This window comes from Magallana gigas, chromosome 3 (assembly GCF_963853765.1).
Source record: "Magallana gigas chromosome 3, xbMagGiga1.1, whole genome shotgun sequence".
Classification (NCBI taxonomy): domain Eukaryota; kingdom Metazoa; phylum Mollusca; class Bivalvia; order Ostreida; family Ostreidae; genus Magallana; species Magallana gigas.
Window position 1 is genome coordinate 59,562,203 of NC_088855.1, and position 16,223 is coordinate 59,578,425.

Consider the following 16,223-nt stretch of genomic DNA (forward strand, 5'->3'; position numbering starts at 1 on the left):
TTTCAGTCACGCTGAAACCTTACTATACATTTTAGTATGTACGAATTCATTATCATTAGGCTAGAATTAAACTTAAACCTGTTGAAAATAAATGATATCACTATTAAACTCAAATCAATATTAGTAATAGTTTCAGCAATGCGTAAACCATTTGGAATCTTAACTTAAAGTTTCAGCATACTGAAACCTAGCGAAAATGTTCTGAAACTGATTGATATTTCCATAATAATTTACACAACTTTTCACATAATTCAAATTTAGTTTCCGCATTGCGGAAACCATCGGGAATCTTAACTTAAAGTTTCAGCATACTGAAACCTAGCGGAAATGTTCTGAAACTGATTGATATTTCCATAACAATTTACACAACTTTTCACACGATTCAAATTTAGTTTCCGCATTGCGGAAACCATCAGGAATCTTAGACTAAAGTTTCTGCTGACTGAAACCTAACGGATACTTGCTGAATCGATATAATGGTTTCCGCATTGCGGAAACTATACATGAAACTTCAACTTCAAGTTTCAGCAAGGTTTCCATATAGTTTCAGTTTTGCTGAAACTTGATTTTTCATCCAGTGCAGGGAATGAAGAAACATTAACAATTTAATTTAAACTCAACTTGTATCTAGGCCAAGTTATAATAAGTAAAATCGGTCTATACAATTTAAATTGTATATCATTTCATCAAAGTGAAATGCCGGATCGCCAGAATAAAAAAAATGGGCCCTTGTAACAAAAATCAAAATGACCTTTTCAAAATGTATGGATGCCGTTTGATTTTTGTCCTTACATATTTCAAATATATGATATCAATAATGAGTATATTAATGATTATATTATTTATTTATAACATTTTTAATAAATGTAGCATATTCTAAATACCGACATACCGTATATATCTATAACCTGCATAAGGCAAAAATTACGGCATGAGCGATTTGACGTTATCATCAAGTGTAGTGCATAAACGATATTGCAGATTGAAAAAATGTATTAATAACCTTAATAAAAAATAAATTACATGTGAAATGTTTCATCTTGACCTGTTTTAGAATGACTGACCACGATAAATAATCAAATAGGCCCGCGTGTCAGAAATATCGTTATTTTAGTGCACCCGTGAAAAGGTGTTAGCTGATTTCACACAATTATTGTTACATAAAATGAACAAGGTGTAATTTTGTTATGTTTGAACACACTCCTAAATGTAACGGTTGTAAATTGTTAACATTTGATTGAAGATTTTTGCCATGCAAAAAATGACGTCATAATCGCACTAAATTTCAAACGGCGAGGAGTTTCCCGAAAGTGACGGAGTTAGGGTAGTGACGGAGTTAAAGGGCTATGCGATAATCAAACTTGCAATAAGATAACAAATATGATAGTTATGGATGGAGTACCTTAATGGTCTTTGTACTAAGAAGGTTTTCATTTCAAGCATCCAATGATAATATTGCAGATTCGCTGTCTGCAAGATTATTGTTGTAAAGTTTGAACCAGAGTTATCCTGCCTGCACCAAATAACATTGCTCTTTTGGTTCTGATTATTAAAATGTTGACATACACGCGCACAATTACTATGGGAGTTTCTATAATGATATTCTATAATGATATGATTGGGTGACATTTTCATTCTTTTGAACCGGGACACAAAATTGATCTGATGATAAAAATAATGATATTTGCGGTAACAAAAAATAATTTTCAAAATTTAGATTAAAATTGTTTGGATAGATGAAAAAAATGTGCAATATGGTTGAAGTTGCGTGATGCTATTATCTTGCTTATTACATGTAATACAAATAATGACTTAAGGGTACCCTACGACTTTCCATACTGAGAATACGCTTTGCATGTGAAAGCTTAATGATTTTATTAAATCTTGGAAGGAAATTATTATATGTACTTTGTCGATACATGACTTGCATTCAAGGTACACCAAAAATCTGTATTTTGAAATTAAAATAACTATGTCATATTTTACTGTTTCTTCTTTTTTTCTTCTTTTTTGGATTGAAGAACGAAACAAGATCAGATTATTGTAACAGATGCGTAAATTCAAATGTTTATATAATGTCCTATTTCATTTTTTAAATTTTACATAAAACCTTAGGTGGTAATTATATAATATCGAATAAAATATCAAATTGAAACATTTTACAAACAAAAATGAAATAAAAAAAGGAATGCAACACACAGTTTTAATACAATGATGCATTTAAGATACAGTTTAACAAAGGAGAAGTTTTATAAATAGAATTTCTCCTTTGTAACATGTTTAACAGCGGGTTATAATACGCTCTAGCAACATTTCCTTCTTCCTAAGTAATTTCTAATTGTTATCAAGTATATTTGGCGGCGTCGACCTAAAGTTTGATAACGAGCAATGTAAAAACATATCTGAATGACCACAAGTTGCATATGGTTGTTTATTGTTCAAATCTAAAGTGTATACTCAAATTAAAACACTCTCCTTGTAAATGTTCGTGTTGAATACAAAACATAGCACAACATTCTAATTTGGACTAGATAATCAAATAAATCAATGATCAAACATGACTTCTTTCTATTTGTCTCATTAATTTGTATTTAATTATATACCAACCAAAATGGTCTTATGAATTCTACGAAATTTCAAAAAAATTAATTACACACAATTATTTTCAATTGATATCATCAAGCCAACACAATTTTTGAAAATCCTTGATATTTAGATACACGGCTTCAACGATGGCTAGATATTTTGTTTTATCCTGGTGGTAATACATATTTACTACTCTAATCTTTGCCTTTAATATCTAATAAAATTTGATTGTAAATTTTAGAAATCCGAGATAATCTTAGGAAGAGTGTTGCTCTTGTCGTGCTTTTGCTGCTTTTTTTCTTCATAAATGCATCATGTTATCATGTTACGACAAAGAGCACGGTAGTTGTGACCGGTCAGCAGAGGATAATTACTCTTCTAAGGCACCTGATCCTACCTCTATCTTTTTAGAGGTTCGTGTTGCTCTGCTTTGAATTTGTATTTCTTTTTATGGATTATTAAAGATATTTGACAGTTTGCTATTGTCATTTTTTTCATGAATGCATATGACCAAATATACAGAAAAGTGATAGTTTTGGTTCTTTTTTGTACATTCGTTTAAAAACATCATAACTAAGACTTCAAAGTTGACGTTCATATCTTATCTTTAGAATTTCATTTTATTCTTTCACTTTTTGTTTATAATGCTTGATGTTTTTCTTTACTTGTAACATTTATTACATAACCACTGTTAAAAAACATTTCACATAAAATAAGTTTGTTTCTTTGAAATTGTTATAAATTGCTAGTCCATAGATATTGTTAAAGCCACACTTTTCCATAAGCTTCCTTTGATTTTATATTTTCGGATTGAAACGTTTTAAAGGAATCTTTCTTTGGAAGATCTGAAATTTGAACATTTTTACAAACATCAAAACTATCGTCAAATTCATCACTATCATACAATTCATCATTGTCATCGCTGTACTCTGAGTGTGACGTTATTTCCCGCGAGATAGTTAGTTTTCGAACGAGACTATAACGCTTTTTGGATTTGCTGTATTCACATTCTGGCAGCGTGGCTGCATTATCTCCCCCTTGCGTGTTATTTTCATGAATTCTAGGAGGGGGTTGTAAGGTAGATGAATTGTTGCGAAAAACGCTATCGCTTTCATATCTTAAATCGTTTAACTGTTGTGAGTTCTGATCTGATGATTGGACTGTAAAATAATAAAAAAAAATTACCAATATTATTTTAAAAATTGATAACCCAAAACACACAATAGTATAATGCGACTTATACATCATAAAACTATTATTACAAGTTGAATTTTAGTTTTAATTTTGAATATAGTACCTACATGTTGTTGTGACTTCTCCTTTCTTACGTTTACTGAAATGTGAGTTTGTTTGATTGATTAATAAATAATTATTAATCAAAATAACGAAAGAATAATTTAAGTTTTTTTTTAAGAACCAAAATAACGAAAGAACAATTTAATTTTTTTATAGAACCTAGATAGATAGATAGATAGATAGATAGATAGATAGATAGATAGATAGATAGATAGATAGATAGATAGATAGATAGATAGATAGATAGATATAGCAATTGTAAGGAATAATAAAGATAGATAGATAGATAGATAGATAGATAGATAGATAGATAGATAGATAGATAGATAGATAGATAGATAGATAGATAGATAGATAGATACCAGATTTTGCAGTATACTATGGCCCCGATGCAGGAAAAAGAAACAAATATTGATGTTACTCCAATTATCATCCACATGTTTTCTTCCAAAAAGTTTGCTAATTTTTTCTCAAAATCAGTCGTCGTTGTATTACCTTTAGTGTAACCTGTCGTATTGTTGCCTATGAAAATAAATCCACACAATTTTGAAGATAAATTCAATATTACAGTGCAAATATTATAAAGAGCACCCATAGTTACGTACTGTAAATTATAAAAGGAAATCAGCCTGCAATCTTTACATTAAAAATCAAATTTATTTAGTCGATAGATTTATATAATGTTAGATATTTGCTAAGAGAGTGCGTAATAATAAAGATTAAGTATGACAAAATGTATGATGTTACCTTGACCATGGCCTGAACAAGCACCAGAGACTTTATTGCAGGTGTTGGTACAATCTGATGGGCAATTGTTCTTACACTTTTGTCCGTAAAATCCATCAGTACAGAGTTTGCTGCAATTTTTGCCATGTCTTCCAATTGGACATACTTTAAAAAATTAATATACTGTTTTTTGAAGCATTATTTTGAACAAATTCAATAGTTTTGTATAAATTGTTCAAAATGAAATACCTATACATCGATCTCCGTCAAGTTTATAATCAGGGCAGCATATACCAACTCTAAATCAAGAGAGAAAATAATTTTAAAAATCCAAACTAATTAACTTGCTGTCGATTTTTAAAAGTCACTCATATTACCTTACCCACACATGTAAGGGTCCACGGTAATAGAGCTTAAACTCACATGGACACCAATCATAAGCATTGTAAACATATGTACATAATCCTCCATATTTTTCAAACATGTGGTTGTTGTTGTACACAACTTCCTGGTCTGATGAAAACAATTTGTTTAAGGATTTTCCTGAGCAGGAAATACTATCTAGAATCCTTCCTATATTTTGTGATCGATATGAACTAATAAGTAGATGTACACTTTCATAAAAAACATTTGCATGATAGTAATTTGAAATTTTACAATACATTGTTACACCATGTTATAAGATTACTTTAAAAATCGAAAGACTTCGGTTTGTAGAATAGATGACGATAACCATAACTACTGCGCGCCTTTACACGGGAGAAAAACTATAAAACTCTTGTCCTCTATATCTGCATTGAAACAATACAATTTTTTATTCGACCTTTGGCAACAGTTTGCGAGCTGGTCCGACAGATAAACTGTTGCGCTTGACCCCAGTCAGCAACTGTATTGTTATACCACTTCTAACCAAAACACGTTTTCGAGGAATGTAACGTCACCGGTCAACAGTCTTTTTTAACAGTCGATTTTAACAGTTCCAATCCAACAGTTCCAGTCCAATAGTCAAAATGCTAGACTTTTTTTGTATAGAGTTATATACATGTAGTATCTGTCTTACAGGGATATAATAATGCAATTTTTTTTTCATACAGAAAGCAGTCTATATTGTCTTGTTTTCATTATCATAATTATGACTCAAGAATTTTATCAAAAACCGAACTATTCTATTAAAACCTAAATAGCAGTAAATGCCTGGTTATTACTCAATACCAAGTACTAAGTGAATAACCCCTAAAGGTTCTAAGTATTGGAAGTCACTTGAAAAAGTTTTGTGGGTCTATAAATTATATGACCATGTGAGCGATAAATATAAAAACAAATTCATGATCGCAAGACTATTATCTACATAATTTAGTTTCTTCTTATTGTAAAAAGAGATAAAACAGAAGAAGTAAACAGTTTTCAGATAAGTGTTCAGTATGTGTGCTGTTTTGATAACTCTGTTGGAATGGGGTTGGTAGGATAACCTTTTAAAATACTATTTGGCAAATTATCAATGGGGACATAATGATTAAATTAAAAAAATGTAGTTGGTCAAAGTTTTTGACATTGTCATTAGTCAACCATTGGCTTTACTTTAAAACAGTGAACACGTTTAATTCTATGTGAACTGTTTAATGACATCACAATGGTTATCGCACGCGCTTATCGTTTGACGGGACAGTTGCAATATTGTAAATGTAATAACACTGTTATATTAATGATTCTGAACATATTGCCACTGTCAAATTTAAATATAAGTAATAAAAAGCGATGTTAAAAAGTTCACTAGGATATTAACTTGGTTGGTACGTGATCAAATCATCTACACAGAATAAGTCACCAACCAAGTTTATATCCCGGGTTAAAGTTTGAACTTTCCGTTTATTTCCTAATTATACACTCATAAAGCTAGGTATATATATTCCACTATGTAATATCCCATTACAGCCAGTTGGTACAACGTTTTTATAATTAATATTTTTCTGCTGTTGTTTTTCTGACTTTTGCTAGACAAGCTTTAGTCTGCTTCGTTGTTACTTTGTATCGATGACCTCCATACATCAAGTATAACACTACCACGCGTATCTTACGTAAGTAGTGTACACGTTAAGTAAAAGTCTTAAGTGATCGTATAGTGGTTTTATTCGACAAAAAGCAAACTAGATACACAGTCCCAATTCGGGGAAGTCAGAGAGAGATGTTGAGAGTTCGAAAGAGCGTCGGAATTAATTTAACTTGCGAGAAGTTGGTAGTTTTATACTATTCGGGGAAAACAACTATCAAAGTAATACAAGTGTTCATTGGGTGTTGAAAAACCCATTAAGAGGGCGCCACCACCTTGTTACTATGATGCTCCAAGATGGCGTCAAGCTGGTCAGTCAAGAACCCGCCCCTAATCAGTGTACTTAGGGTCAACCAAGGTCGCGACAGATATTTACTAGGGGGTGGGTCACTGTATCGTGACCAATTACTGTCATCTACATGAACCGATCAAACGACTAATTGACTTCAATTAGCAGATTGATGTATGTAATTGTTTGGTTTACATCAAACTTTACCCCCTCAGGATATTTGTGTACTAATCGGGAACATAATGTCCAAATTGGAGACATACTGACCAGCAAGGATTTAATTACGGTCATTAAAGGATCCTCACCTCAAAACAATATACCCCATAAATATGTAAACATGGTAGCTATTGGCTCTCTCTGACCTTCCTTTAAAGCAATATAGTCTTTGATGGACACATACTATTCGTGATTCAATTAACATGGACTATACATTAAATAAAGGTATTTACTTAACGAAAGCATTCTATACTGATTCTGAAATTAAATGATAAAGTCAAATCAAAATAGTTCAAATAATAGTATGTAACGTCCAATCGGTATAGTCAAAGTTATAGGATACGTAAAATATAAAGTCCAATCACCAGTGTTCCATTATATAATTACATGTAACAAGGGCTATTTTGTTACACAAGGCTGCTGACAGTAATTACACCCACTGCATCATTGGACGACATACTTGTTTATATGTAGTACATATGTAATGTAATATCAGTTGACAGTTATTTGCATTGTCGTATAGTTAATTGATTAGATAAACAAGCAGCTGAGAATATGTTAACAAGGCTCAAGTTTTATTTTTACTTGTCTGCTAAGCATAATCTGAAGAATATATGACTGGCTACTACATGTCTATGCAGTTATGACCAAACGTCAGCACAGGGCGAAAAACAATCTTTAAGCAATTCCTTAAAGGTGGCTTAAAGGTGGCGTAAAGGTGGCTTAAAGGAGATACAATCTTTAAGCCACCTTTAAGCCACCTTTAAGCTGAGCTTATAGGTCCTTAATGTCCAAACTTCTTTAAGTCACATTTAAGCCATCTTTAAGCTACCTTTAAGCATCTTTAAGTGGCATTTACGCTCCCTTTTAAATTGTCTTTAAACCATCTTTAAGTTCCCTTTAAGTCCAGTTTAATCAAACTGAACAATAAAAACATATATTAAATGCAAAAGCTCTTTTATAGGGAGGGGAGGGGTGATCTGAGTGATGATATAATTTCCAAGGAAGGGGGGTGGGTTCCAGGCGGTTTTAATGGTCGCTCCATTAAACACATATCGCTATCATCAACAACGCTCCGATGGACACAGATTGCCGTTATAAAATTCTTTATAATCTTTTTTTTTTTTGGTTTCAAAATTATTTAAAATTATTGTGGGGGTGAGCGCAGTCCCTGCATCTAAATTTATGCATAAAATTATATTTAAGTATGTCTGTTTCCTATTATAAATTAATTGTTGAAATAAATCTCTCTCTCTCTCTCTCTCTCTCTCTCTCTCTCTCTCTCTCTCTCTCTCTCTCTCTCTCTCTTAGTTCATCCGGTTATTAAACAAAATGAAGATAATGAACCAAAACTGCATGATTTAATTTATTAATCGGTTGAAGGTATGTATTTTTTTTCTTCAATTTTAATTATTTCTAGGTCTAATTCTAGATCTGCTAGATACATGTTAAAGATGAAAAGACTCTCAACTGCCTTTGTTATATCGGGCAGGATATTACTGCTTTTTTTTTTTTTTATAATTTATTTCTTTTTCAAGGAAAAACATACAGAAAAGACATTCAGTCACACACACATACACACCCACACTTATGAAAAAACACCTAAATGTATTATTTAGTGGTTACTTGCCTACATAAAAAGAAAAAAGAAAAAAAAAAAAAGTTTAAGTGACAAAACAGAAATAGAAAAAATAGTCATAATGAGAATAGATTAGATGTCAGCATCAAAGATACATTTCCAACTATCCCATAATTTTTCAAAATATTGTAATTTACAAGTTTGTACTGCAGCATATCTTTCAATATTGTATTTTAGTTTTAAATGACAAAGGAAACCAATTAAACATGGAATCTTATTTGACATAAGACAACAAAATATATATTGTTTCATATAAAGAATTATAAAATTAATGACTTTGTTATGAAACGACAATGGAAGTTGGCCAAGTATAATATTAGACATATTAAATCCGACTCTTTCAGAGGTCTTTCTGTAAATGTATAAACTAAGTTCACTCCACAGGGTATGTATTTTCTCACAAGAAATAAAAACATGTATAATAGTTTCAACATTACTTTTACAGAACCCACATATGTCAGTAGTTTTGACATTAATTTTTTTAAGGTAGAAGCCAACTGGAAGAATTTTGTGTAAAATTCTAAATTGAAGCCATTGTACAGAAGAATCTTTGGTAGTATTAAAACAAATCTTAAAAATGTCACATATAGTAAGATCTTCAACATTATAATCCGTTAGATCTGTTTTCCATTTGGTTACAGCAATTGGAACAACTACATTTTCATTCAAAACATTATAAATAATTTTTGTACACTTTTCATGGGGTATAACTGTTTGGAAAAAAAATGGTATACATGGATTAGGATTTCTTTTAACAAAAGTCCTGTCAATATTAGACATTTTGAAAAACTTAAAAATTGCTGTTTTTACACTATTGTATTGCATTGTACATAGAACCTTGAGACTGTATTTACATTTAAATTCCTCAATATCTAAAAAATTACAATTTTCATCATAAAAATCTTGAATAACCTTTACACCGGTCTTGTACCAGGCTTTAATAAAAACATATTTATTTGCTATGTGTATATTTGAGTTATACCACACTGGAGTATTTAAAAAATTATCTTTTACCTTTGGGTGATTCTTATAGGTAGTAATAAAACATAACCATGAATTTAACACATCTTTCCAAAAAACATTGTTTACCTTGTGTAAGCATTCAATTACAAAACTATCACCAAAATCAAACAATTTCTGTAAAAAATCATTTCCATAAATGGTAAATAAAAAATCCATCCAAGGTTTGTGTGCTTTTGTAAGCCTTTTAATCCAAGAACACTTAAGAGATGTTATAAAATTGTTAATGTCAACCATTTTTAACCCTCCTGACGAATAGTCCTGAGTAATGACTGACCTCTTAACTTTATCAATCTTAGATTTCCACAAAAATTCAAAAATAGTTTTGTTAAGGTATGAAATTGTTTCTTTCTTTGGATTTGGTAGTGATATGAATAAATGATTTAGTTTTGGAATGAGCAAACTTTTAATAACAGTAATTCTACCAATGGGAGTAAGAACTCGTCGTTTCCATTGCTGGACCATAGCTATAATTTTGGGAATTAGTAAATTATAATTAATATCGACAATATTATGAAGATCTACCGAGAACTGAATACCTAAAGCGTTAAATGTTGTTGACCCCCAATCCAATTTCCATCTTGTGTGATGATAGACCTGATCTGAAAATTTTTTTGATCCAATCCAAATAATCTTTGTCCTAGATGTATTTATTTTAAGACCAGAAAAACTAGAAAAAAATTCTATGGTTTCTAGAGCTGCAAAAAGAGATTTGGGTGAACCATCAAGGGCTAGTGAAGTGTCATCTGCATATTGTGATATCTTATGTTCATTATCGTTAATAAATATACCTTTAATGTCTTTGTTTTGTTTAATCATTATTGCTAGGATTTCTGCACACATGATGAATAAATATGGAGCAACAGGGTCTCCTTGCCTACATCCCCTTTGTACAACAAACTGTTGTGATAAATGGCCGCACTGTAAAATAGCAGCATGGAAGTTTGTATTTAAAATCTTAATCCACTGAATAATATTCTCCCCGAAGCCAAAATATTTAAGGACTTGGTATATGAATGACCATGACATAGAATCAAACGCCTTTTCAAAATCTCTAAGTACTAAAAGACCAGGTATGTTTTTGAACTCAGTATAAGATAAAAGGTCAAATATAAATCTAGTATTCTCTCCAATGTACCTTCCCTTGATAAATCCAGACTGTGTATCAGATATTAAATAATCCAAAACTTTCCTGATTCTGAAACTAACACACCCTGAAATAATCTTATACAAAACATTCAAAAGAGTGATTGGTCGCCAGTTTTTTAAAAACTGTCTAGGTTTATCACCTTTAGGCAAGCATGAAATAATTCCAAGCCTCTGTGAGATGGGGAGTTCCTTCCTCAGAAATATACAGTTAATGGCTCGTACAACAAAATTTTTAATATCTTTCCAAAAAAATTTAAAAAATTCAGCAGTGTACCCATCACTTCCAGGAGATTTGTTGTTCTTCATATGTTTTATGACATTCAATACCTCTTTTTCTAAGAAAGCCTCTTCTAAACCATTTGACAACTCCTTTTCTAACTTGGGTGAATTGTAATTAGAAATAATATTATCTAAATCAATCTTTACCAAATTTGTATCCACACTTGCATATAATTTTTCATAGTACTTCTTAACATAATCTAGTATTTCTCCTTGTTCATGTAGCGTTCCAATATCCTCAGCTTCAATTTTTTTTATTGTTTTATTTAAATAATTTCTAGATTCCAAATTGCAAAAATATTTTGAAGGTTTTTCGCCTTCCTCCAACCATTGGGCACGAGACCTAACCATATGCCCAAGTAACTTTTCCTTGCGTAGTTTTTCCAAAGCACTTTTTTTTTCATCCAAAGTATTAATATCAACAGTAGAATTTGATTCAATATACTCTATCTCCTGAATAAGCTTTTCTTCAGTGTTGTTTCTGACCTTTTTTCTATATGTTGAATAAGAAATAGTTGCCCCCCTTATTTCCATCATTAACACCTCAAAGAAAAGACTTTCGTCAATACCACTTTTACATTGAAAATTACCACTCTCTACATTGTCTAGATATTGGCTACTAACTGACTGAATAATATCTTTTACTTTTACCACATATTCTTTGTCCGACAAAAGAGCATTATTAAACTTCCAAAGCCCACGTCCTTTGGTGAAAGGATTAAATTTTAACTCAAGCAAAACATGGAGTGATCAGACCTGTAACCCGGTTTAATAGAGCAGTTTTCAACTAAATTTGACAAACTATGAGAAATAAGAAAAATATCAAGGCGGCCTTGTTTCAATGGATTTTTCTTGCGCCAAGTGTAGACTTTTTTATCTGGATTCAGAACTCTATAATAATCGATAAGTTGCAAATCTTCCATAATTTCTAAAACTTTACTACGAGCCTTAGGGTTATTAACTCCTGTGTAATTAAAAGTGTCAAGAGAAGGATTTAGAGTTAAATTAAAATCACCACATAGTATAAAATAATCATTATCAAAATCTAGAAAAATATCCCTAATATTTTCATAAAAACTAGGGGTGTCCATATTAGGCCCATATATATTTATAAGTGTTACCTTGTTTTCTTCAATGATTAGATCCAATGCAAGTAAGTTACCATCTGTGTCTTTCCTTTCTCTGAGGACTTTGAATTCAAAGTTGTTATTAAAAAGTATACAAACACCTCTTGAATTTGACATGTATGAGTTAAAGAAACATTTATATCCCCACTGAGATTCAATGAATGGTTCATGCTCAGGTATAAAATGCGTATCTTGAAGACAAATTATCGAGTATTGTTTTTGTTTGTAGTAATTAATGACATCTTTACGTTTATTTAGAGTTGCAAGCCCCTGACAGTTCACCGTAGCTATTGTAATATTATCTGACTGTGGCATCGTGGAAAGTAATGAAATAAAAAACAGTGCAAAATAACATAATAGAGAATGACTTAGATTTCAGCAAGTAACCACTTACCAGCCCATTATTTGACAAAAACACACACACACATAGACATTCACACCACAAAGCACACCTATCGTTCATTTATTTGGTATGGCGATCCCGATCAATTAAATGTTCTTTGTCCTCGATCCCGATCGAATTGTTGCTCCCGCAATATCGGATTTAGAGTTACTTTAGCTTCAAGTCCACCGAATCCAGTAGATCGAATTTGTGCCGAACTCCTTGGTGGTCCAGTGCAAACGTTTTCCCGTTGAAGTACCAGGCTCTGTCAATTCGCTGGTCGTCGTTTAATCGCCGAAGAAGTTGTGAATTTTGTTGAGTGATATGATCAAACATAATAAAGTTCTTTTTTACTTCTTGATTTGATCTGTGTTTAATCAAATTAACTTTTGCCTCTGTGTTTTTGAATTTGGCGATGACAGGCCGAGTTTTTCCACGTTCCCCCGGGATCCGATGGATTTCCAAGATGTCGGCAGGGTCGATGATCACTCCTACTGTGTCTTTCATAATTGCGCAGAGATCCTCTCGGAGATTTTCCTGTCCTTTCTCCTTCCATCCTATGAACTTAATATTGTTCTTTTGGGAATACTGCTGGTTTTGATTCGCTAATGTATATGCAGTTTCTGTTAAAGTTTGATACCGCTTCAAATTATCTTTTAAAGATCGCAGTTCTTTCAGATGTTCGTGGAATTTCTCTTTCATTAATGCGTCTAGATCCATATTCATTCCCTCTGAAATGTCTTTGGTGCAAGATTCAAATTCTTTAGCTTTTGTGTCGATCTTACTATCAAACTCGTTTCTCACCTTGGCCGTAACGGTAGACGTGAGTTCCTCTGTAAGCGCTTCTTTTACTTCTTTGATGATTTCATTTTTTATTTCTCCCTTGATTTCGGACACAATCGTCGTAACAATGCTTTTAATATCGTCGTTTTTAACCATTGATGTTCTGATTTCTGACAAACTTTGGTGTATGAGTTTCAATTCATCGGAAATATCAGTGGCGTGGCCCTCCGTATCTGAACTACTCGTGCGCTGTAATTTTGACGGTCTTTTGTCAGATACAGTTGAGTTTTTTACAGACGATGGGGCGGAATGCAGACTCAATTGTACTAACCTTTTGTCTGTTGTTTTCTCGTTCTTTTTTTCTTGTTTTTGTTTTCCCTCCATAGCCAGCGACATATTCCAACACAAAACAGTCCGATGAGTAGGTACTCACTACGAATATTTTAACTTCACAGTTCACAATATAGTATCTTTAAAGAACACAAAATACAGCAACAGCCGGATTTCCTACTGTTCCTTTATGGATTCAGCGCCTTTAGTAAGCCTTTAAAGTTTTAAAGAGACAAAAAAGAGCAATTTTTGCGGAGCCGTCTAAAAAACCGTCAGTCAGCTTTCATCACGTGACCGGAACCTACTGCTTTGTTTGTCTAGACATAATTTTGTTCGTTTGTGTATATCTAATTAGAGTCAATTGTTTGTCCAACTTAAGAAAACCCCTGGAACTAACACAGAATATACAAGATATACACAACAGTTGTGTCGTGTGCCCGGTGCACGTTTGTGTATATCTAATTAGAGTCTATTGATTGTCCAACTTAAGAAAACCCCTGAAACTAACACAGAATATACAAGATATACACAACAGGTGTGTCGTATGCCCAGGTGCAAGTCAGGGTTTCTAAAGGCGTTGAAATCTTAGCATATACGTGTATTCGATATATAAGTCTAGTGAATAAAAGTTTATTTACATTTGTAATTTATTTTTAAAGTATTATTTCCTAACTCTGGGTTTTCAAAATGTTACGTCTACAAATTAAAGATACATGTATGTAAGAGTAAAATCTAGAGGCTAATCAATTCCTGTACCGGTGATCATAAATAGGGGTTAATTGTTTAAATATATGAATAAGAGTAAATATGCCACATACCCAACCTGGTACATCATACAATTGTATATACAAGTATATGTATAAATCATTTGCAATTGCCACATGCAGTAAATACGTCACCGGTAATTGGTAATATTTGTAATATTGTTTGTTATAGAATTGATAGTCTAAAAATCATGTATACAATTAAATGTTTAAAACATACTGGAACGGCGCCGTGATCATGAAAACCGGGAAAATTGCGTAGAACTAATACCCTAAAAGTTTCAATGTATTTAAAAGAAATGATTTCATCTCCATCCTTGCATTTCGTTTAGCTATGAATTAGAATTTATCTACTCGGTTTAAATTTATTTACTTAGTAAGCCTAACGGTTTCCATTAAGGTAACAAATTTTTTTTTCACTGAAGATCAAGTTCCATATTCCATTCTAAATATATGCATGCATGTAATTTATAAATTAGATATGATTGATAGTTACAATTTGAATGGAAATCAAAATATTTTCAAGTAAAAAATACACATTGAATACAGCGATCCAATATCCACTGATATATAAGATTTAAAAACCTCCCTAAATGTGTAGGTTGCCGTGGCGCAGAGGAAGTGAGGTGATGCTGGTAAACGGCGGGTCCCGGGTTCAATCCTCGTCTTGGGCGTTTTGATTATTTTTTTTTCATTTGATTTTCTAGAACAAAAACCGTTTTTAATACTTTTTCTATCATCATCTTATAGTTAATATATTTTGTTGGTAAATTACGCACAATACTGAATTAAACGATTTTTTAATTGCTTAAAGGTGGCTTAAAGGTAGCTTAAATGTGGCTTAAAGAAGTTTGGACATTAAGGACCTATAAGTTGTCCTTAAAGGTGGCTAAAAGGTGGCTTAAAGATGGTCTTTAAGCTGCCTTTAAGCCATCTTTACGCTTTCTTTAAGCCAACTTTAAGCAACACATATAGCTTAAAGGTGGCTTAAAGATCGTCTTTAAGCTACCTTTAAGCATCTTTAAGCTATCTTTAAGGAGAACTTAAAGATGGTCATTCATCCTGTGTAACTAACACCAGGCAACGACTACCCGGAATTACCTAAAGGTATTCCTCATAATATTGGCTGCTAAATTCCCCCGTATTACACTTTTGAAAAACTCATAATGGGATATTTTAAGTGGAAGTGAGAAGTTATGTTAGGGTAAAACGTCGCATAAAATTTTGTTTGAAATATATCCTTCAGACTTTAAAAATAGTACGTTTCTTGATTTTTTCAAAGTAAATAAATTAACGTGTTTATCTGTAGATAGCAGTATTTTTTTTCCAGAAATTTAATACAAATTTATAACTGAATTAAATTATAGATTCTAATCTCAAGTTATATCACAAAGTTAATCATTAAAAAATGACATGAGGTGATAACAAACAGTGGTCAAAGTCCAAAGGAAAATTACAAATTAGAAGCAGAGCAAATATTGGCCTCTAAAAAAGAAAAGAGGTAGGATCAGATGCCATGGAGGATTGAACTCCCTCTGCTGACAAGTCACACCCGCCGTGTGCTTCTCTCATAATCGGTAAAAACGAAAA

The 16,223-nt window shown here is 32.1% G+C and overlaps 1 long non-coding RNA gene across 1 annotated transcript; it reads right to left on the reverse strand.

Moving 5' to 3' along the window:
• Positions 1-2,262: 2,262 nt before the first annotated feature.
• On the reverse strand, positions 2,263-5,818 carry LOC105337920 (uncharacterized). Its single transcript, XR_010712501.1, has 6 exons — positions 4,991-5,818; positions 4,858-4,907; positions 4,630-4,773; positions 4,245-4,404; positions 3,888-3,919; positions 2,263-3,746 (listed from the first exon to the last, which is right to left on the reverse strand). It is a non-coding gene; the product is annotated as an uncharacterized lncRNA (long non-coding RNA).
• Positions 5,819-16,223: the final 10,405 nt, after the last annotated feature.